Below are 23,058 nucleotides of genomic sequence, written 5' to 3'. Positions count from 1 at the left end.
CTGTTCTTTCTCTAACTCTGTCAATAAGTATCCTACCATACACTTTTCCCATTATACTAAGCAGACAAATGCCCCTATGATTACCACACACTTCTTTTTCCCCTTTTCCTTTGTACAAGGGAATAATTATACCTGACTTCCAATTCGCCGGGACTCTACCTTCCTCCCAGGCCAATCTGCACATCTTCCACATCCATTCTACCACTATCTCTCCCCCATGCTTCAGCATTTCACCACACACTCCATCAATTCCAGGGGCTTTCCCCAATATAACTTTCTTCATTGCTTCCACAACTTCTACCCTACTGATTTCTTCCTGTCTTCTCACCTCCCTCCTTCTCCCAGCCATTCCCCAGCCACTTATACTCGCATTACTTCCATCCTGTATGTTCAACAATTCCTTAAAGTGTTCTCTCCATCTGCTCCCTTTTTCTCCCTTCTCCACTAGTAATCTACCATTTTTATCTTTCACTCCCCTGCTAACCTCACTTCCACCCTGTCTTACTCTCTTCACCTCTTTCCAGGACATTTTCTTAGTCCCTCCACTTTACACTCAAATTCCTTCCAAATTCCTCATCCACTCTCTTCTTACTCTCTCTTACTAATCTTTTCACCTCTCTCTTTCTACATATAACTCTTCCGCCTCTTCAACTTCTTCCACGCCCCTATTTCTCATCCATTCATTGTATGCTTTCTTCTTTTGTGCCACAGTCTGTCTCACCTCTTCAGTCCACCACGGTGTTCCTTGCACTCCCCCTCCGTCTTTTACTCCTCCCAAACACCACATCACATGCTGCACCTATTTCTTCTGTAAATATCCTGCACACACTTTCCACGTTCCCCATCTGCTCCAATTCATTTTTGCCCAATCGTTCCTCCACTTCACTCTTATACTCTGCCTTTTCTCATCCTCCTGTAACCTTTCCACTCTTGCAACTACTCCTTCCTCTCGTCTTTCCCTTCTTCTATTCCTCCATCTTACTTGGATCCTAATTCTGGCCACCACCAAGTAGTGGTCAGAAAGTCCATTCCCCCAACCTCTATAAGCTCTTGCATCCATTACACATCTTCGCATCCTTTCATCCACACACACATAATCAATCATTGACTTCTTTTCATTCAGTTCACCACCCACCCTTCTCATCACTCGCCATGTATACCTGTGGATCATTTTATGTCTGAAGAGGGTATTGGCTATCACCAACCCCCTCCCAGCACAAATGTCCACTAACGCACTACCATTCTCATCTATCTCAGCAGGCACACCCCACTCACCAACTTTACAAAGTTACATTAACATAATTATTTTAAAAAGACAAACTAATATAATTTAATAATAATAATATCTAATAAGCAAAAAGAAATCGCTTAGGAAAAGGTGTTAGGGCCTGCATTCCTCACATTCCAATGAAACAAGCACTGGAAATAATCAGATACAAATATATATATATGTTAATTATAACTTTAAACTGACACAGTAATATAATATAGCAATAATAATGTGTAACAAGCAATATAAATCGCTTAGGAAAAGGTGTTAGGGCTCTAATTCCTCACAATCCAATTGAACAAGCACTGGAAATAATCAAATAAAATGTGTCCAATATAACTTTAAATTGACACAGTAAAAAATCTAATAATATCTAATAAGCCCAAATAAATCGCCTAGGAGAAGGTGTTCAGGCCTGCATTCCTCACATTCCAATGCAACAATCCACTGGAAATTATCAAATAGAGAGTGATATGAATAATTAATTTAAATAATGGTAATATTATTTGAATTTAATATAAGGATTTTAAAAGAGTGACTGGAAAACGATGCTAAAAAACGGAATAAACCACTAACTGGCATGTCTTACACCCCCCCACCAGTAACAGCCACCCCCCTCCCCCTCCTCTTTCCTCCTCCCCCCCTGTCTCAAGGCAAACCGAGGTAATCTGATTTACATAATACAGGGCCGGCGGTCACTGTGCTCCTGGTAGTGCTGCTGGACGGACCTCTACCCCCTGGCTCCCCCGGTGGATTTGAATCGTAAGGGTGAACGTTATTGCCTGGTATTTATGGTTATTGCCTGGTATTTATCGTTATTTTTTTATTTCTCGTTATTTTCTGCTATTTATGATTTTCTGTTACTCGTTATTTTGTTATTTCTCATTATTTTATTTATTTTATTTTCTCGTTATTTTGTTATTTCTCTATTTTATTTCTCGTTATTTTGGTATTTTTCGTTATTAATATTTCTCATTACTTTATTATTGTTATTTATTGTTATTTTCTGTTATATCTCGTTTAGTTATTTCTCGTTATTTTGTTATGTCTCACTATATGTATCTTAAATGCTAGTCACGAAGAAGTGCTGTGTAAATATCACACTATAACCTGGTATGATGTCCTTGTATGCTAGTCACGAAGAAGTTTTTTTTCATTCATTGCCAGACGCCATGTATCCCAGACAGGGTGGCCAAGGGCTTAGAGTTAATTGTTTTACAGGGAGGGGCACTAATCCTCCACCAACCCCACTTGACACGTAGGGATACCAACAGCATCTGGTGTTCCCAGGCGGTCACCCATCCAAGTACTAACCAGACCCAACGTTGAAGAAGAAGTGCTGTGTAAATATCACTCGTTTGTTAAATGCTTGTCACGAAGAAGTGCTGTAGAAATATCACTTGTTTGTTAAATGGTAGTCACGAAGAAGTGGTCTAAATATAACTTTTCTTAAATGCTAGTCACGAAGAAGTGCTGTGGAAATAGTACCGTACTTTGATGTTGTCTCTTAAATGCTAGTCACGAAGAAATGCTGTGTAGATACCATACTATAACATGTCCCTACTGCTAGTCACGAAGAAGTGCTGTATAAATACCACACTATAACCTGTTGTCCTTGTATGCTAGTCACGAAGAAGTGCCGTGTAAATAACGCTTGCCTCTCAAATGCTAGTCACGAAGAAGTGCTGCGTAGATACCAAAATATAACTTGTCCTTTTATGCTAGTCACGAAGAAGTGTTGGGGAAGTATCACAATAACCTTTAAATGATAGTCACGAAGTGCTGTGTAAATACCACTATAATCTGGTCATTAATTGTCCTTACATGCTAGTCACGAAGAAGTGCTGTGTAAATATTTTAATCTTGCCTCTTAAATGCTAATCACGAAAAAGTGCTAAGGGAATTATAAGGGGTATTGTCCTTGTATGCTAGTCACGAAGTGTTGGGAAAATTTTACTATAACCTGGCCAATAATTTTTTAAAATACTAGTCATGAAGAAGTGCTGTGTAGATACCATACTATAACCCACTGTCCTTAAATGCTAGTCACGAAGTGCTGTGTAAATACGATCGTAAAACGCGGTATAATGTTCCTGTATGCTAGTCACGAAGAAGTGCTGTGTAAACACCATAGTATATCGTTAATGCTACTCTCGAAGAAGTGCTGTGTAAATACCATAGTATATCCTAGTATGTGGTTAATGCTAGTCACGAAGAAGTGCTAAATTTTGGTCTATTTCGTTGATAAGACCGGAAAATAAGTGACATCCTCTTAAATAAGTCTTGGTAAATTGTGTAAATAAAAAAAATTGTGTAAATTGTGGATATAAGACAGCCACGGGTGTAAATAACTGGGTCTCGTGTAAATAACGGCCTTCGTAAATGACTAGTGTGTAAATAACAGGTATTGGTGCAAATAACTGACAGGCACGGGTGTAAATAACACCCTTGGTAAATGACGTGTGTAAATAACTGACAGCCAAGGATGTAACAGCCTTGGTAAATGACGTGTGTAAATAACAGCCATGGGTGTAAATGACTGACAGCCACGTGTAAATAACTGACAGCCTTGGTAAATGAATTGTGTAAATAAATAACAGCCACGGGTGCAACTAACAGCCTTTGTAAATGAACCGTATAAATAACTGACTACCACGGGTGTAAGTAAATGACAGCCTCTCGTGTAAATATCTAACAGCCTTCGTAAATGCCTGGTGTGTAAATGTCAGCCACAGGTGTAAATAACTGACAGCCTTCGTAAATGACCAGTGTAAATGAGCCACTCGTGTAAATAACAGCCTTGGTAAATGACTAGTGTGTATATACATAATAATAATAAACACAAGCATAGTAATCATAATACCTACATAATAATAATAATAATAATAATAATAATACATTTAAGGTTCGACTATTTCTTCCAATTCATATTTTTATTTTTTATTCTACTTATAAATTACTTATATTTAACACAGAGGTGGTCTAGCCATGTGGAGAGGATGGAGAGACTAACCAGGAGAGTGAGTGAGGTGGTGGGGGAGAGGGAGGGGGAAGGCCAAGGATGAGATGGAGGGATGGAGTGGAGAGGTATACGAGACTGACGAGGTGTGTGTGTGTGTGTGTGTGTGTGTGAGAGTGAGGTGAAGGGGGGTAGAGGGAGGGGGAGGCCAAGGATGAGATGGAGGGATGGAGTGGAGAAGTATATGAGACTGACGAGGACAGTGTGAGGTGGAGGGGGGTAGAGGGAGGGGTAGGCCAAAGATGAGATGGAGGGATGGATTGGAGAGGTATATGAGACTGACGAGGAGAGAGTATGTGAGTGAGATGGAGGGGGAGAGAGGGAGGGGGAGGCCAAAGATGAGATGGAGAGGTATATGAGGGGGGGGGGGTGAGGAGGGAACAGGGCACTGAAACGGCAGGGGACAGGGCGACATGGAGGTGACTTGTCTGTGGCCACCCCTTAGGCTTAAGGCGTCTAGCAATAGACAGATAGAACTTTTTATTTTTTATAACTAAGAACTTTTTATAAATATTTTTCGATATTTGTACTTAACGATTTTTTCCAGGTTACTTATTTTTTCCACTATGATTTTTTCACTACGAAATATTTCTACTACGAAATATTTTTACTTTACGATACTTTTTGAGCGTTACGATACTTTTTGAGCGTTACGATACTTTTTGAACTTTTCGATACTTTTTGAACTTTACACGATATTTTTTGAACTATACAACACTTTTTGAACTTTACGATATTTTTTTAACGATATTTTTGAACGTTACGATACTTTTAGAACTTTATGATACTTTTTGAACTTGAATTTTTTTTAAACTTTACGATACTTTTCCCAGTGTACGTTTTTTCCCAGCGAACGTTTTTTTTTTCCAGTGTACGTTGTTACCAGTGCGTTTTTTTCACTACGTTTTTTCCCACTGTTTTTTCCCAGTGTGCGTTTTATTCCCAGTGTTTTTTTTTCTCAGTGTGCGTTTTTTCCACGTGTAGGTGTTTCCCATTCTTACATTTTCCCCATTTTCTTTTTTCCCATTTCCTCACTTCCCATTTTCTTACTTTTTTCCCACAATACATTTTTCCCACATTACTTTTTTCCCACCTGACATTTCCCAGCTTATTTTACTTATCTCCCACCCGACTTTTTTCCCAACTTCCTTTTTTACTTTATTCCCAGGTTACTTTTTTACTTTTTTCCCAGCTTATTTTTTTACTTTTTTCCCCACCTGACTTTTTCACTTTTCCACCTGACTTTTTTCCTTTTTTTCCACCTGCCTTTTTTACTTTTTTCCCACTTTACTTTTTAACTTTTTTCCCACTTTACTTTTTAACTTTTTTCCCACTTTACTTTTTAACTTTTTTCCCAGCTTACTTTTTTCCCACTTTCTTACTTTTTTATCAGCTTACTTTTTTACTTTTCCCACAATACTTGTTTACTTTTTTCCCACCTTAGTTTTTTCCCATTACTTTTTTCCGACAATACTTTTTCTCACCTTACTTTTTTCCCACTTTACTTTTACTTTTTTCCCACAATACTTTTTCTCACCTTACTTTTTTCCCACTTTACTTTTACTTTTTTCCCACAATACTTTTACTTTTTTTCCACAATACTTTTACCTTTTTCCCACTTTCTTACTTTTTCCTACAATACTTTTACTTTTTTCCCACTCCTTTTTTTCCACCCTACTTTTCCCACTAATTTTTTTCCCACAATACATTTTTCCCACAATACTTTTTTCCCACATTACTTTTTTCCCATTTTTTTTCATTTCTTACTTTTTCCCACTTTCTTACTTTTTCCCCACATTACTTTATTCCTACCTTACTTTCTTCCCACTTTCTTACTTTTTTCCCACAATACTTTTACTTTTTTCCCAGTTTCTTACTTTTTTCCCCACAACTTTTTTTTCCACTTTTTTTTTCAGTTTACTTTTTTCCCGCATTTATTTCAAGCAAGTTCCTATACTGTACAAATATATAATACTTACGGTACGATCTGTATTAGTTTTTCGTACTTCTGTGTATTGTTACCGGACAGATAATGAAAATAAAAGAACCAAGTTTTTCATCTTGTTAGAGTTCTTCATAAAGATCGATAAATTTTCTGTACATTATCATTTCTAGTAGCATCGACGATCACCCCAAGAGTAAGAAAAATGGCAAATTCTAACAAATTACAACTGGGATGCACAGAACGAGATGTTGCAACAAAGCAATACTAGACTATAGAAGAGTGGCAAATGACAGACTATTTGCTCTCCATACAGGATATGGCAGTCAGGCAGTAAACAAAGTCGAAAATAACATTAAGGTGATGTCTTAAACTTTGTGCTACCAGGAATTTCAGGAAGATTAATCACATTTAAAATTTCGTAACGCTTTAATCTGCTGATTATTTACTGCTGATTAATCAGTAATTGGTGAAATTGCTTATTGGCCCAACCCTACCCTCACAACACCAATACATTCCAGTTCCCTTCCTCTCAAACCATCTCAACCTACCCCTCCTCATCATGAACACCAATACACTCCAGTCCCATACTTCCTCCCAAACCATCTCCATTTAATCTAATATACTATAGCACTAGCTGCGCCCGCGCGCGTGCGTGTGTGTGTGTGTGTGTGTGTGTGTGTGTGTGTGTGTGTGTGTGTGTGTGTGTGTGTGTTGGGCAGCCGAAACTACACACACAAATAGCAACAAAATTTACGCAATTATCGCAAAAGATTCGCTGATGTGAAAAAACTTTGTCTCATCACGATTGAAAAACTTTTACTATATTTAATGAGCGATCACATTTTGACCCAAAAACGCCACTCTCAGCACCCGGCATAGGATATCCGTAGAATTTTTTGCCCATAGCTACAGCAGCGCGAGAGCCCTCCGCAGGAGCAAGTGCGAGAGGGCCGAAGGGCCCACGAGCACTTGTCTACACTACCTCATCACAACACCAATACACTCCAGTCCCATCCTTCCTCCCAAACCATCTCCATTTACACAACCTCATTACAAACCATCACAATCTACTCCCCCCCCCATCACAAACCATCTCAATCTACCACCCCTCATCACAAAGCATCTGTCTACCCTCGTCACAAACCATCTTAATCTACCCCTCCTCATCACACCACCAATACCCTCCAGTCACATACTTCCAAACCATCTCAACGCCAATACACTCCAGTCCCATCCTTCCTCCCAAGCAATCTCAGTCTACCCCTTCTCAACACAAACCATCACAATCTACCCCTCCTTATCACAACACCATTAAACTGCAATCCCATCCTTCCTCCCAAGCCATCTCAGTCCACCCCTTATCATCACAAACCATCACAATCTACCTCTCATCACATCACAACACAAATACACTCCTGTTCCATCCTCCATCTCAACTCTTCCATTGTAAACCTAGCCCCCCCCCCCCCAGGCCTCACATTCAAGGACGCACTACACATCCACTAAATCACTGTAATTTCTGTAGCTTACGTTTGAGCCTATGAATATCCTCCTCCTCCTCCTTTACTGGCCAGAATAACAAAATTATATTCACTGATAAATCTAACTGTATTATAATCTGACTTCTGTATGTTTGTTGGTCCGTTTGTTACTCTAATACTGTTCAGCAAAAACCGCGCAACACAGCACAATTTTTGTTAGAGCATGGTACTGTTAAAATGCTCAAACTTGAAGAACAGAACAACTTCCAGTCTAATCAGGCCATCAGTTCCCAAGTTATGACTCATTTCTGGCCTTCTGACACTGAGTGGAGGCTGCCAAAGGCAGCTTTTATGCGAGTACAGAAAACCCTCGATGCTCGCGGATTTTTCACTCGAGATAATATTGAATAGTGAAATAAAATGAAAAAATGCAGAGTTTGAAAGCGAAGCAATGGAGCAAACAGGTCTGGGGAGTGAGACCCTTCAATGGAGCGTGCCTTAATTGTCAACAGACAGATCGAAGCTGCCTTCAAACTCTACATGGAATTAAAGGACCAGCTAAGGAGGCAACAATCCCAGCTCGAGATAACCACATTCTTTGAAAGACAGACATGCCCAGCTGTCAACCTTGCTCTGCAAGCCCTCAACCATCACCCTCAGGGGTAACTCAAACACACCGACTACCGTCTGACCAACCTCATCAGCTGTTGGACTCGATGACCCTTCCACCCCTCTCCCCTGGTGCCAACAGGGATACTGACGACGCACAATAAACATAACACATCAATCATAACTCATCATACTTAACTACATTTTCAATAATTAATCTTCCTACAGAAAGGTGAATTGAGGAGAATGTATTGTTCACTTATGAGAACTGATGAGAATATACTGCTGTATTTTTAAAACATTCTATTATACAACTTGCATTATGTTCATGCATAATCCTTTATCATTCATTATTAAAGCACCAGAAACCGTCTTCTTTATCGTGTAGGCATATTTTCAGTGTGGGGGAGGTAACTATTTGATGCTTGTGGATTTTCCATTCTCGCGGGGGCCTCTGTTCCCTAACCCCCACGAGCATCAAGGGATTACTGTATATAAAAACCAGTAAAGCTGGTGAACTATAATAATTTCTAATATCATCCCATCCCAAAATGATTGTTCATTATCAATACACATTTACTGAGAACCGGAATATTTTTCACACAAAAAATTTAACTAGTCTTATAGTTCCCACCTATCCACACACACACACACACACACACACACACACACACACACACACACACACACACACACACACAAACCAATTACATAAACATGAACACTAAAACTTCATTAATATCATGAAAATTGAAAGGAGAGCATCACACCAAAAATTTCCATTAAAAAACAAATATGTACAGTGCTTCCAAACAAAAAATAAACAATTCCACAATAATAATAATAATAATAATAACAACAAACACATTAAACAATAATACCAGATACAATATTCAAATGAAATAAACATTCCAATCAAACATTACACAAATATGAAAAACAAACCAAGTGTAAACATAAATTAACACAATAATAACAAAATTGCACTAAAAAAAAAAAAAAATGGAAGAATAAACACTGAATCGAATCATCACAGAAAATATTAACTTTTTTTTGTTAATAACATTAGCCAGTGTTTTTTTTTTTTTTTTTTAAATTTTTAAACATCATAACAATGTCAAAAAACCAACAGATTCAAGGCTTAAAGAAATGAAATATATAAATCACACACACACACACACACACACACACACACACTCTGTGGAGGAGATACTAAATAATGCAAACAAACTTATGGAAAAAGAGGAATTCAAAAATGTATGGATAAAATGATGCCTAACTCGAGAGAAACTGGGATTACTAAAAGAGACGAGGGAGGAGGCAAAAACAAAGAACGAGGGAAGATCAGAGGAAGAGAGGAACACTTTTTTTTTTTTTTTTTTTTTTTTACAAAGCAATTGGATTGCAGGTACGAAAGTGGTACAAAACCAGGAATGAATAAAAAGGAGGAAGGTAGTAGACCCAAGTCATGACACATATGTCAACATGATGATTATGACGTACTCTAATGTAGATGGAGTATCTAAATTATTAGAGATGAATGATTATATCAAAGATACGGAACCACATATTATTTACCTAACTGAAACAAAATTAACACCAAGGATATCAAACGATACCTAAACCTAGAGGAATACCGTACAATACATGAAGAAGAGATAGGAACTTAAAATGAGTAATTATATTAAAAAAGAAAAATCTGCAAGCCAAAGAAACAGAACTAGATATACACTCAAAAGTAAAACTGATTGCAGTTGAGATTAGTACATCTGAAGGGAAAGTAACTGTGGCAAATTTATACATGCCACCCACATAAGACACATGGGAATGAGGCGAATATGAAGACCTGGCAGAGAGTACAATTCAAAGTTTAAGAGCATTACTACATAGAATGGAGGAGAAATCTGAAAGAATTATATTAACTGGAGATTTCAATACAAATATAAATTGGAATACTCTGGATATAAAAAGCCAGGAAAGCTGCTGGAACCAACAGCTCCTGGATCCTGTGCAGGAGTTTTTCCTAACACAACACGTAAAGGAAAGCACTAGAAAAAGGGGATGATGTACAATCACATCAATAATTGACCTTATATTTACTAAGAAAGAAAATGATATTGACAATATAATGCATCACCCTCCATTCAGCAATAGCGACCATGCAGTATTAAACCAAATTTAGGACTGCATATGACATAGTTAACACAAATAAAAGTTACAAAAAGAGCCTTAACTACCAAAAAGGGCAACTATCATGACCTAAAGAAATACTTCTTAGAAATAAACTGGGAAAAAAAGATTACAGGACAAGATTTAAATGTTATATATAGAAAATACTGTGAACTTTATGAAATAGGAATCCAAAATTACATCCCTCAGCACCAAGCAGATATGAAAATAAAGAAATGGTTTAATAAAGAATGTAAAAAATCAAAAGAAAAAAGAGACTTGTGGAATAGATACACAAGACACATTTGTGAGAGGGCACATAACAACTATAAACAGGCAAAAAATTATTAAACAAGAATAAGGAGAGAAGCCCAAAAACAGTTTAAGGAAGACATCATAAATAAAAGTGATCAGCCAAAGCTATTTTACAGCTACACCCGAAGCAAAACCAAAGTAAAAGATAAAATCCAATCCATTACGGGTGAGGGGATCATCTATACACAAGAGAAAGATATTTGTGAAGCATTAAATAAGAATTTCCAACCAGTTTTTACAGAAGAAAATAATTTTGAGAAGGATGATATGGAACATGCAAACCCACATATATTACCAGATATACAAATATCAGAAAACTACAGGAGGAGTTATTAAATTAGACAAAGGAAAAACAAATGCTCCTGACGAAATTTCATGTTGGGTGCTACATTCATGTGCAAAGGAATTAAGCAGACCATTATCTCTGCTATTCAAGGAATCCTTTGGTCAAGGTAAACTACCTGATATTTGTAAGAAAGCAAACACTTTTCCCTTATGCATGAAATGGAATAGACAAAATCCACTCAGCTACCAACAAGTATCACTGACCAGTGTTGTAAGATAGTGGAAAAGCTGATAAGCTTGGGTAAACCATCTAGAACACAATATCATAAGAGAAAGGCAATTTGGTTTCAGAAAGGGAAAATCATGTGTGACTAATCTATTAAGTTACTATGACAAAGTTGCAGAAACATTACAGAAAAGAGAAGGGTGGGTGGACAGTATCTACCTAGATTTCAAGAAAGCATTTGACAGAGTACCGCACCTAAGACTTTTATGGAAACTGTACCATCAAGGAGGAATCCGAGGCAAACAGTACTGTTGGATGCAAGATTTTCTCAGAAAAAGGGAAATGAGAACAGTACTGCGGGGAAATTACTCATCATGGAGGGAAGTGACTAGTGGAGTTCCACAGGGCTCAGTGCTTGCACCAATTATGTTTTTAGTGCATGTAAATGACACAGATAACATTGGAAAAGCTATCTAAATATGTTTGCTGATGGTGCAAAAATACAAGGGAGGATTACAAACACAGACTCTTGTTAAGAGCTTCAAGAAGAATTAAATAAACTTCATGAATAGAGTAATACATGGCAAATGGAATTCAATGTGGGTAAGTGTCATGTAATCAAGTTTGGTATAAGTGGGAAATGACCAGATTGGGATTATAAGTTAGGAAGTAAAACCCTGCACATATCAGAAAGAGAGAAGAGCCTTGGGATTATAAGTCAGGAAGTAAAACCCTACACATATCAGAAAGAGAAGGACCTAGGTGTGATTATCAGTAACAGACTGTATACACTGCTTGCAAATAAGAAAATTGCATTCACATACATAAGTGAAGACATGCTGAGAAAGATAACATCATTATTCATCAGATCAACCCTGCAGTATGCATTAGTAGTTTGGAATCCTCATCTCAAAAAACACATAGATAAGACTGAAAAAGTTCACAGGGCCGCTACAAGATGGGTACCAAGCTTAAGGGATCTAAGCTACGAAGACTAGAAAAACTGAATCTGCCAACACTACAGAAGGAAAAGAGGAGACATGATTATGCTACATAAATGCATAACAGAGAGAGAGAAAATAGACATAAATAATATATATAACCTATGGGGAAGCATCAGCAAGAGGACACTGCAAAAAAAATGCATAAAAAGAGAGGTGATAAAGACATAAGGAAATTTAGTTTCCCAACAAGGGCAATTATCAGTGGAATGCACTACCGAATGAAATAATGTGTGCCAAAACAATTCATAAACTTAAGATGTATGATGTAAATGGTTTAAGACACGGGACAGTACGAGCTTGACTCATTCCTGTAAAGATACAATTATATAAGAACAATTAGGTTGGAACACACACAAATTGCTCATTTGGAAAAAGTGACCACATTCTCATCGGGTATATAATAAAATATGAAAGTGACGTTACAAGACCAGAATCATATAGAAATGGATGATAAAACTGATTGGAGAAATTTCAACAAGGCACGAGGTACTTAAGAAAAGTGGTACGAGTTTTTACTGATATACATGGAGGAGTTGAGAGATATGTGCCAGAGATGAAGATCAAGGAGAAAAAAAAAAAAGTGGCTTAACAAGAGAAGCAAAGATGTAAGAATGAAGAGGGAAAAGGCTTGGAGGGGATATAAAAGAAAGGGAGGAAACTATCTATGGGAGAAATATAAACTGGAAAGGAATGAATATGTAAGGATTTGAAGAGACGAAAAAAGAAGAGTGTAGCAGACAAATGCATGGATGAACCAAAGCTCTTCTACAGATATGTATATGGAAAATTAAAAAAAACAAGGAAGGGATATACGGACTGAAAGTAGATTGAGTAGTTTACGAGGATCCAGGCACACAGGCTGATGTGATGAACAAATGTTTTCAAACCGTTTTTACAAGAGAGAGTTTAGTGTAAATAAAGGTAGACCTAAAGGCTTAGTGCTGGTTGAAATACAAGTAGATATACAAGAAATAATGAAATGAATGAAAAAACAATATGTTAGGAAAGCACCGGGACTTGACAGAATGTCAACTGGATACTAAAAAAAAAAGTGTAGAAAGGAACTAGCAGGAAGGATACATGACATCATTATGAGCCCAACAGCAAAATGTGATGTCCCTTGGGGCTGGAAAAGTGCAAATGTGGTCCCCATATACAAGGGAGGAAACAGGAAAGAGCCACTGAATTATAGGCCGGCATGACTAACCACTGTTGTTGCAATAATTTGTGATCATAGTGAAAGACCAATGGATCAAATACCTGGAAGGAACCAATACAATAACAGATCATCAATTTGGCTTCAGAAAAGGAAGTTCACGTAGTACAAACCAACTAAGCTTTTACTCAAGTGATAGACGCTACACAAGTGTGGGACGGACGGATTGATTGTGTCTTTTTGGACCTAAAGAAAGGATCTGACAAGGTACCACACAGGAGCCTGTTGTGGAAACTTGAACACACAGAGGTCTAAAAGGGGCTTTACTGAAGTTGATGAAAGATATTTTGGAGGATAGGGAGCTGAGAACAGTCATAAAGAACCAGCAGTCGGAGTGGTGCAAAGTAATTAGTTGTGTACCCCAAGGGTCAGTTTTGGCACCAGTCATGTTCCTGGTTTATGTACATGATATGGTGGAAGGAAGAGACAGTTATAATAGTCTATTTGCAGATGATGCTAAGCTAAGGAAAGGAAAACCCCCCACCTTTTACCTGATTATGGCATCTGGTGATACAGACAAAATAACTCACAGAAAACCCCCCATCTCTAAACCGAATTATGGCATCTGGCTATAGACAGACAGATAATGCTAGAACGTGAGGCAGTGGCAGAAAAGAAGGAAATACAAGACACTGGGTCATAGAGAATAAAAATAAAATTTTAGGCAATTTCCCTTTCAGTATTGAGAGGCTAAAGGAAAAGACAGAGGAATTACACACAGTGTGGAGGGAACAGACAAGAGGCTAGGAGGGAAGGATTAGGCCAGAACCAGCACACACACACACACACACACTGAACTAACCATGATAATTATAATTCTCTCTCTCTCTCTCTCACACACACACACACACACACACACACACACACACACACACACACACACACACACAGTGAACTAACCTTCAGGAATCTCCCCTCTCCATCGACGTAAACAAAGCCACCATTTTATTTGTGACCCGGTACGAGCTTCATCAATATGGCTCGGTTTGGGGTGGCTTTGAGATCACTGGAGGCCGGGATGACTTCACTGTCTGGAATAAATTTTGGACTAGTAAGGTGCCATGGATAGTCAGTCTCTTGTCCATAGTCTGTTCACTCTAACATTGTTAAATTACTCAAAAATCATTAAATCAATCATAAAAATCAGTCTTAACCCCTTAACCGCGGGGCGTCACTTTCGTGACGCTTGGGAGTAAGGGATCATACTGCGGGGCGTCACTTTTGTGATTCTGTGTTATTTTGAATTCGCCCGGGCTTTCAAGTGGTGGCTTGTATCATCTATCAGTACTGCCAACGTCCAACACTAGTCAGCACTCTTAATCTCATCTGTATTCCCATCCACTGTTGACAATTTAGCCATTTCTCCCCATTCTTGACTCCCCTCCCTACCTCACCTCCATTACCCTCTCCTCTCGCCTGCCCGGCCGTGCTACGCTAAGTAAATCTTCCCTGGAATTTTCCACTGATTTCATCCATTGAAATAAGCCCTATGCCCTATTCTTATACCAAATAATATATACAAGAATGAAATAAGGTAAGTGATAGTGCCATACACCTGGAATTGGCTAATTATCACCTGACAACACCTCACGTGCACTTGTTCACTAATTTTCGCTGTTTATTTCCCCTTGAAATGTCGTATAATCTATTCTCGTAATAAAAATATATATAAGAAAGGAAGGGAGAAGCCTAAGTGATATTTACAGTAAACCCTCATTATACAATGCCTCATTGTACGATATTTCGCTTATACAATGTCAAAATTTTAGTACCCAATGCCCACTATACAATGGGAACGATTTGCAACAACGATGGATCATCTGCGGCTCAGTGAACAGCGAATGTGCTAACGCAACAAAAACGTTCTCAAACTGTCGGCATTAGACCACACACACTTGTCCACCGGTCCAGCCTCATTAGCTAGCCCTGCCCAGCTAGCTAGCCCAGTCTTATCGATTGGTCCAGCCCCATCAGCCAGCCCCACCCAGCCAGCTAGCCCAGTCTAATCTGCCAGTCCAGACTCATCAGCCAGCCCTGCCCAGCCAGCCAGCCAGCCCTGCCCAGTCAGCCAGTTCTGCCAGTGATGAGTGAGGGCTGTGAGGCCCTAACTGTCCCTTAGCCTCGGAGGGGACATCAACAATCCTATTTACTTAAGTAATAGTAAGAACTACTGTATACTGTTATTTTCATGTTTTTCCCCTCTTTATTCATTATTAATGTGTTACTTTACATGAACGGCCATACCACGTTGAGTACACCGCTTCCCGTCCGATCAGCGAAGTTAAGCAACGTTGGGTCTGGTTAGTACTTGGATGGGTGACCGCCTGGGAACACCAGATGCTGTTGGCATCCCTACGTGTCATGTGGGATTGGTGGAGGATTAGTGCCCCTCCCTGTAAAACAATTAACTCTAAGCCATTGGCCACCCCGTCTGGGATACATGGCGTCTGGCAATGGATGGATGGATGGAGTGTATGTGAGAGAAGCAAGAGAGTGCTGTTGATTGGAGACATGAATAGCAAAGTTGGGAATGTACGAGTGGATGGAGTGGTTGGTCAGTGGGGTGTGCCACCTGACGTAGATGGGAATGGAAGTGCTTTGGTGGACATCTGTGCTGGTAAGGGGTTGGTAATAGCCAACACCTACTTTCGGCATAAGATGATCCACCGGTATACATGGAGAGTAATGAGGAGGGTGGATGGTGAACTTGTTGAACGAAAGGCAACGATAGACTACGTGTGTGTGGATGAGCGAATGAGAAGACAAGTGTTGGATGCAAGAGTGTGGAGAGGGTGGGGGAATGGAGTCTCGGACCATCACTTAGTGATGGCCAAGGTAGAGCTGCAAAGAAAGTGGTTGAGGAGACGAAGGGGAAGACAGGAGGAAGCAACTCCTGTGAGAAGAGTGGAGAAATTGCAAGATAGTGAGAAAATGACAGAGTATAAGAGCATAGTGGAAGAATGACTGGGAAGGTATGAGCTAGAGCAGATGGAAGGGGTGGAAGATGTATGCAAGATATTCATGGAAGAGATAGGCGCAGCGTGTGAGGCAGTTTGTGGAGTGAGGAGGAGATGCAAGGGTGTGCAAGGGACAGCATGGTGGAATGATGAGGTGAAACGAGCTGTGGAACAAAAGAAGAAGGCATATAGTGAATGGTTAGCGAGTAGAGGTAGGGGAGATGAGAGAGAGAAGAGAGAGGTATATGTGAGCAGGAGAAGGGAGGTTAAGAGACTGGTGAAGGAGAGGAAAAAGAAAGTGGATGAGGAGTTTGGGAAGAATCTGAGTGTGAAATGGAGGGAGAGTAAGAAATTGTTTTGGAAGGAGGTAAAGAAAGTAAGGCAGTGTGAAAGGGGAAATAGTAGGGGAGTGAAAGATAGGAATAATAGATTGTTGGTGGAGAAGAGAGAGAAACTGAGGAGATGGAAGGAGCACTTTGAGGATTTGTTGAATGTGGAGAGTGAGAGCAGTGCAAGTATAAGTGGTTGGGGAATGGCAGGGAGAAGAAGAGATGAGAGGAGGGAGGAAGAGATCAGTAGGGCGGAAGTAGTGGAAGCGATGAAGAATATTAAGTTGGGAAAGGCCCCAGGAATTGATGGAGTGTGTGGTGAAAGCTTAGGAATGGGGGTGAGATTGTTGTGGAGTGGATATGGAAGTTGTGTAGATTGGCTTGGGAAGAGGGAAGGGTTCCAGAGGACTGGAAATCAGGTATAATTGTTCCTTTATACAAAGGAAAAGGAGAGAGAGAAGTATGTGGTAACCATAAGGGTATTTGCCTACATAGTGTGACTGGTAAAATATATGGTAGAATACTCATTGATAGGGTTAGGCATATGACAGAGGAGCTAGTTGGAGAAGAACAAGGGGGATTTAGGAAGGGAAAAGGGTGTGTAGATCAGATATTTGTTCTACGATGTTTAGTGGAGAAGTATCTAGAGAAGGGATGGAAAGTATATGCTGCCTTCATGGACTTTGAGAAAGCTTATGACAGAATAGATAGGCATGGTATGTGGAAGGTATTAAGAATATATGGAGTGGAGGGGAAATTGTTGAGTGCTGTGAAGAGTATGTACGAGGGAGCTAGGGTTACGGTGCAAGTGGATGGTGAGCTGAGTGAGTTCTTTGATCTCAATGTGGGACTGAAACAGGGTTGTGTGATGTCTCTACGGTGCAAGTGGATGGTGAGCTGAGTGAGTTCTTTGATCTCAATGTGGGACTGAAACAGGGTTGTGTGATGTCTTCATGGCTGTTTAATATATACATGGATGGGGTTGTAAAGGAGGTGCAGGGTAGGGCAGTGGATGTGGGGGTGGCTCTAATGAATGAGGGTGAGATTTGGAAGCTTCCGGTGTTGCTGTTTGCTGATGATACAGTACTTTTGAGTTAAGATGAATGGGAGTTGCAAGGTTTAGTGAATGAATTTGGGACTGTGTGTAGGAGGAGGAATCTGAAAGTTAATGTAAACAAAAGTAAAGTTATGGTGTTTGAGTGGAATGAAGTCACAGAGTGTGCAGTGAGGTTGGATGGTGAGGATATGGAGAATGTGAGCGCATTCAAGTACTTGGGTAGTGTGATGAGTAAGGATGGAACTTTGGGGGATGAAGTGTGTGAAAGGGTACAGCTGGGAAGGAAGGTCGTTGGTACACTGAAAGCAGTGATGAGAAATAGGGAGGTGAGTATGGAAGTTAAGAAGTCACTGCACGATTGTATTGTGATCCCTACCCTGACGTATGGAAGCGAGGCATGGACCTTGCAAGAGGGGAACAAGTCAAGAGTGAGAGCAGTGGAAATGAGTTACTTGAGAGGAGCATATGGAGTGACGTGGAGGGACAGGTTGACAAATGAAGAAGTGAAGGAACGATGTGGGGTGGATGTGGATGTGGTTGAGAAGATTAGGAGAAATACACTGAGGTGGTTTGTACATGTGAAGAGAATGGAGAATGAAAGACTGACTAAGAGGGTGTATGTAGGTGAGGTGGAGGGAGGGAGAGGGAGAGGTAGACCGAGGATGAGGTGGAAGGATGGAGTTGAGAGGTATATGAGGGAGGGGGGGGTGAGTTGGGGGGAGGGTAGTCAAATGGTGGGTGACAGAGCGACTTGGAGGCGTTTTGTCTGCGGCCACCCTTTGCGGGATTAGGGCATCGGGCTATAGATAGATAGAGTGTTAAGGTGTGTGAATGTGCAAGTTTAGGCAGGTCTGGGAACGTATCCCCATTGACTACATGTTATAACAGGTTCACTATACAATGGATTGCTATACGATGGGGTTTTCAAGAACGGAACCCCATCGTATAATGAGGGTTTACTGTACATTCACCTGGAACTACCTGATTTATTATGAATTGTCTAGATTTCCTGCCACTCATTTCATAGCGTATATATTAGCAGCTGTCACCCCGCTGACATTGGCAGCACTGCACTCCCCGTAGGCAGGCCACCACACTGTATTCAGTTTACTGTCGTCTTTCAAGGTGAAAGCCCGTCAGATTCGCACCTGCCCAATTCAGCCGCTTTTTAGCCCCATGCAAAGGGCCCTGTGACCTCTACCCCCTACTAAACCTCGTGTGGAAAGAGGTAAAGGGCTAAGTGACTGCAATGGAACATGAACTGGCTAATTTGTCAATGAAAATGACAGACAATGACTACAATCTATCTGGTGAGTAAAACAGTGCAAGTGGAAATGTAAATAATGTGTAAACAGCAAGTGAAAGCAATGAATGTAAATATAAGTGAACGGTGGAAAATAGTTTTATAAGTTACTGCATAACACAGTGTATATAAGATAGAAATGTCTATCTATCTACAGTATAGCCCAACGCCCTAATCCCGCAAAGGGTGGCCGCAGACAAAACGCCTCCAAGTCGCTCTGTCACCCACCATTTGACTACCCTCCCCCAACTCACCCCCCCCTCCCTCAGATAACTCTCAACTCCATCCCTCCACCTCATCCTCGGTCTACCCCTCCCTCTCCCTCCCCTCACCTACATACACCCTCTTAGTCAGTCTTTCATTCTCCATTCTCTTCACATGTCCAAACTACCTCAGTGTATTTCTCCTAATCTTCTCAACCACATCCACATCCACCCCACAACGTTCCTTCACTTCTTCATACGTCAACCTGTCCCTCCACATGCTCCTCTCAAGTAACTCATTTCCACTGCTCTCACAAGGAGTAATGAAAGTGAAAGTTTCACTCTAGCATGTATGAATACTATGAGTTATGAAAGTGAAAATGAAAGTGACAGATTCACTCTCGACGCTAGTGTACAGGATGAGGAAGTGAATGCTACGTATTTTACTGAAAGAGAAATTGAATGCCTACAGTGACAATAAACTACTACAGTGGGGCACCAATTTTCGCGCCTAATTGGGTCCAAAAATAATGCGCGAAAGTGGAATTAGCGAAAGTTGGGGCATTGTCTTTATGGCAAAAAGGCTAATTGGTTCCTGGTTATCCTAAAGTAACATCAGATTTTCATTTTCACTTGCAATACAGTACATCAAATCACTATTGTACATTGCATTGTGAGATACAAACAATAAAAACTGTACAGTACACATTATATGAGGAGAAACATACCACAGAGACCAGGTTGAGGTGTTTAATGGATGTTGGGGGTAAGTATCCGAGGCGCGTGGCGGGCTTATTTAGCCACGCCAGACGTATTGGCGCCACCTCTTGCTGCCTCACTATCACCATGCTGTTTCCTCATACTACGCACTGTCGATTCTGGGATGTTAAATATACGGCAGATTTCACTGTTTTTTGCGCCCTTGTCCATGTGCTCAACTATCTTCCTTTTCATTTCATTATTATACTGCCGTTTCTTCACTCCAACACGATACTCTCTTTTAGCCTTGGCCTTTCCTCCCGACTTTGAATGTCCCGGCCACTTTTTATCACCACCACTGCCTCCCGGCCCTCCCCCCACACATACCAGGCTCTCCCCCCACACCACCAGGCCCTTTCCCCACACTACCAGGTATAGTAGAGGCCATTGAACCGTGAGAATCCAACACAATGGAGCTAGCACGCTCGTACACAATGGCGGGAATGGGTGGACAGAGTGTTGACATGACTTCATTCAAGATGACGGTGGGTTGCGGGCGGGCGATGCAGGAAATTCAAAGTTCAAAATATTGTCCCAAACCCAAAATTTGTGCGCGAAAATAGATTTTTTTCAAGCGAAACTGGAAGTTAGGGAATATTTGGTGCATGCCGCGAAAGTGGATTCCGCAAATCCTGCTGTAGCGAAAGTTGGTGCACTACTGTATTACTGAAGGAAACTTATGGATAAAGACTGTAGATATATATAAGTGTTATATAGTAACAGAAATATAAACTGTGAGTGTTTTTATGAATAATAAATGACGGAACACCAGCGGTGAACGATTGCAAGTGGGAAGGTCATACGCGTTGGAATTTTTCATTGCTTTCACAGTGGGGTTTTTTTTTTGGAATATGGATTCCAAACTATTTGAGAATCATAGAATAGTGTTTCTAGTGAAAATATCAGGCTGTGGTAATCATATTATGGGTTGTCGGGAAGTGTAAAGAGGAGACTTCGTTACCCAACTTCAGAGGTCTCCACAAGTCCTACGGTACTCGACGAAGGCTCAACAAACATCCCACAAGAAAGCTGAAGGTATGTGCCATATGCATAAGTAATTATAATATTCTAGGACTAATAACTGATTTTTGGCAAAATATTTTTAGAGAGTCTGTCAGAGCGCGAATATGCCCGTGACACGCAGGTCAGGCAAAAACAACCCCGCGGTTTACGGGTTAATCTATACAATGTTCACTCTAACCTGGTAAAATTAATATGGCTGAAGCTAGTCTTACATAATCTGTACTATAATCACTTAAAATTGGTAAAAATAATGATAAAAACTAACTGTATAAATAAACAGAAAAATATGATCATACAAATTTAAAAAACAAAAAAAATGTGAAAATCCAGGTCCCACAATCAAACTCTACTCTAACCAGGTAAAATAAAGAAATTAATAACCAAATCAACCATTAATAATCATAACTCACCATGAATATCAATCACGAAAATAAAATACAGTACTGTATAAATATATCACGAACATTACCCTTATGTTCCACCATAATGAAAAAATATACCGGTACTGGTATACAGTACTTACATGAAGTACAGGACAAATAAAAAAAAACATTACAATGAGAAGGAGGGATGGAGTGGGGAGGTTTGAGAGCTGGAAGGAGGGCAGCAAAATGATGGGGGATAGGGCGACATGGAGGCAATTAATGTGGCTACCCCTTAGGGTATTAACCCCTTAACCGTGGGGCATCACTTGTGTGACGCTCGGGTGCAAGGGATCATACCACGGGGCGTCACTTTTGTGATTCTGTGTCATTTTGAATTCGTCTGGGCTTTCAAGTGGTGGCTTGTATCATCTATCAGTACTACCAGTGTCCAGCTATAGTCAGCACTGCTAATGTCATCTGTACTCCCATCCATTGTTGACAATTCATCCATTTTCCCGTCCTTGACTCCTGTCCATTACCCTCTACTCCCGCCTGCCCAGCTACACTACACAAATCCTGGACGGATTTTTCCACTCATTTGATCCATTGAAATGAGCCCTATGCCCTATTCTTTTACAAAATAATATATAAAAGAAAGAGAAAAGGTAATTGATACTGCCATACATCTGGAATGGGATAATTATCACCTGGCAACACCCCACGTGTACTAGTTCGCTAATTTTTCCTGTTTATTTCCCCTTGAAATATCCCATACGACCTATTCTCATGATAAAAGTCTATCTATCCATAGCCTGATGCCCTAATCCCGCAAAGGGTGGCCGCAGACAAAACGCCTCCAAGTCGCTCTGTCACCCACCATTTGACTACCCTCTCCCCAACTCACTCCCCCCTCCCTCATATACCTCTCAACTCCATCCCTCCACCTCAATAAAAGTAGATATAAGAAAGGAAGGGAGAAGCCTAAGTGATATTTACATTCACCTGGAACTACCTAATTTATTATGTATTGTCTAGATTATCCTGCCAATCATTTCATAGCATATAAATTAGCAGCTGTCACCACACTGACGTTGTCAACCTTTCCCTGCCCATATATGCCACATCATTCAGTTTACTGTCGTCTTTCGAGGTGAAACCATGTCTGATATGCACCCGTCCACTTCCGCCGCTTCTTAGCCCACTGCAAAAGGGCCCTGTGACCTCTACCCCTACTAAACCTTGTGTGGAAAGGGGTACAGAGCTAAGTGACTCTGCCCTGGAACGTGAACTGGCTAATTTATCAGTGACAATGATGGACAGTGACTCCAATCTTTCTGGTGACTCGTGGGATTAGGCAGGGGAGGAAATGGTGACGGAAGCCCGCAGTACGAGTGCTTCTGTGTCCCAAGTTCTAAAAGTGTAAGTGGAAATATGAATAATGAGTAAATAGCAAGTGAAAGCTGTGACTGTAAATATAATTGTACAGTGGAAAATAGTTTTATAAGTTACTGCAAGTGACAATG

The 23,058-nt window shown here is 40.3% G+C and overlaps 1 non-coding gene across 1 annotated transcript; it reads left to right on the top strand.

Annotated features, from left to right (window-relative positions):
* The first annotated feature begins 15,769 nt into the window (after positions 1–15,769).
* LOC145416825 (5S ribosomal RNA) lies at positions 15,770–15,888 on the top strand. The gene has a single exon (XR_013900349.1). It is a non-coding gene; the product is annotated as a 5S ribosomal RNA (ribosomal RNA).
* The last annotated feature ends 7,170 nt before the right edge of the window (positions 15,889–23,058 follow it).

Source organism: Coenobita brevimanus, chromosome 107, assembly GCF_032717465.1.
Source record: "Coenobita brevimanus isolate Jiangsu-jjx chromosome 107, ASM3271746v2, whole genome shotgun sequence".
Taxonomy (NCBI): Eukaryota; Metazoa; Arthropoda; class Malacostraca; order Decapoda; family Coenobitidae; genus Coenobita; species Coenobita brevimanus.
This window is presented reverse-complemented; position numbering and strand designations above follow the sequence as displayed.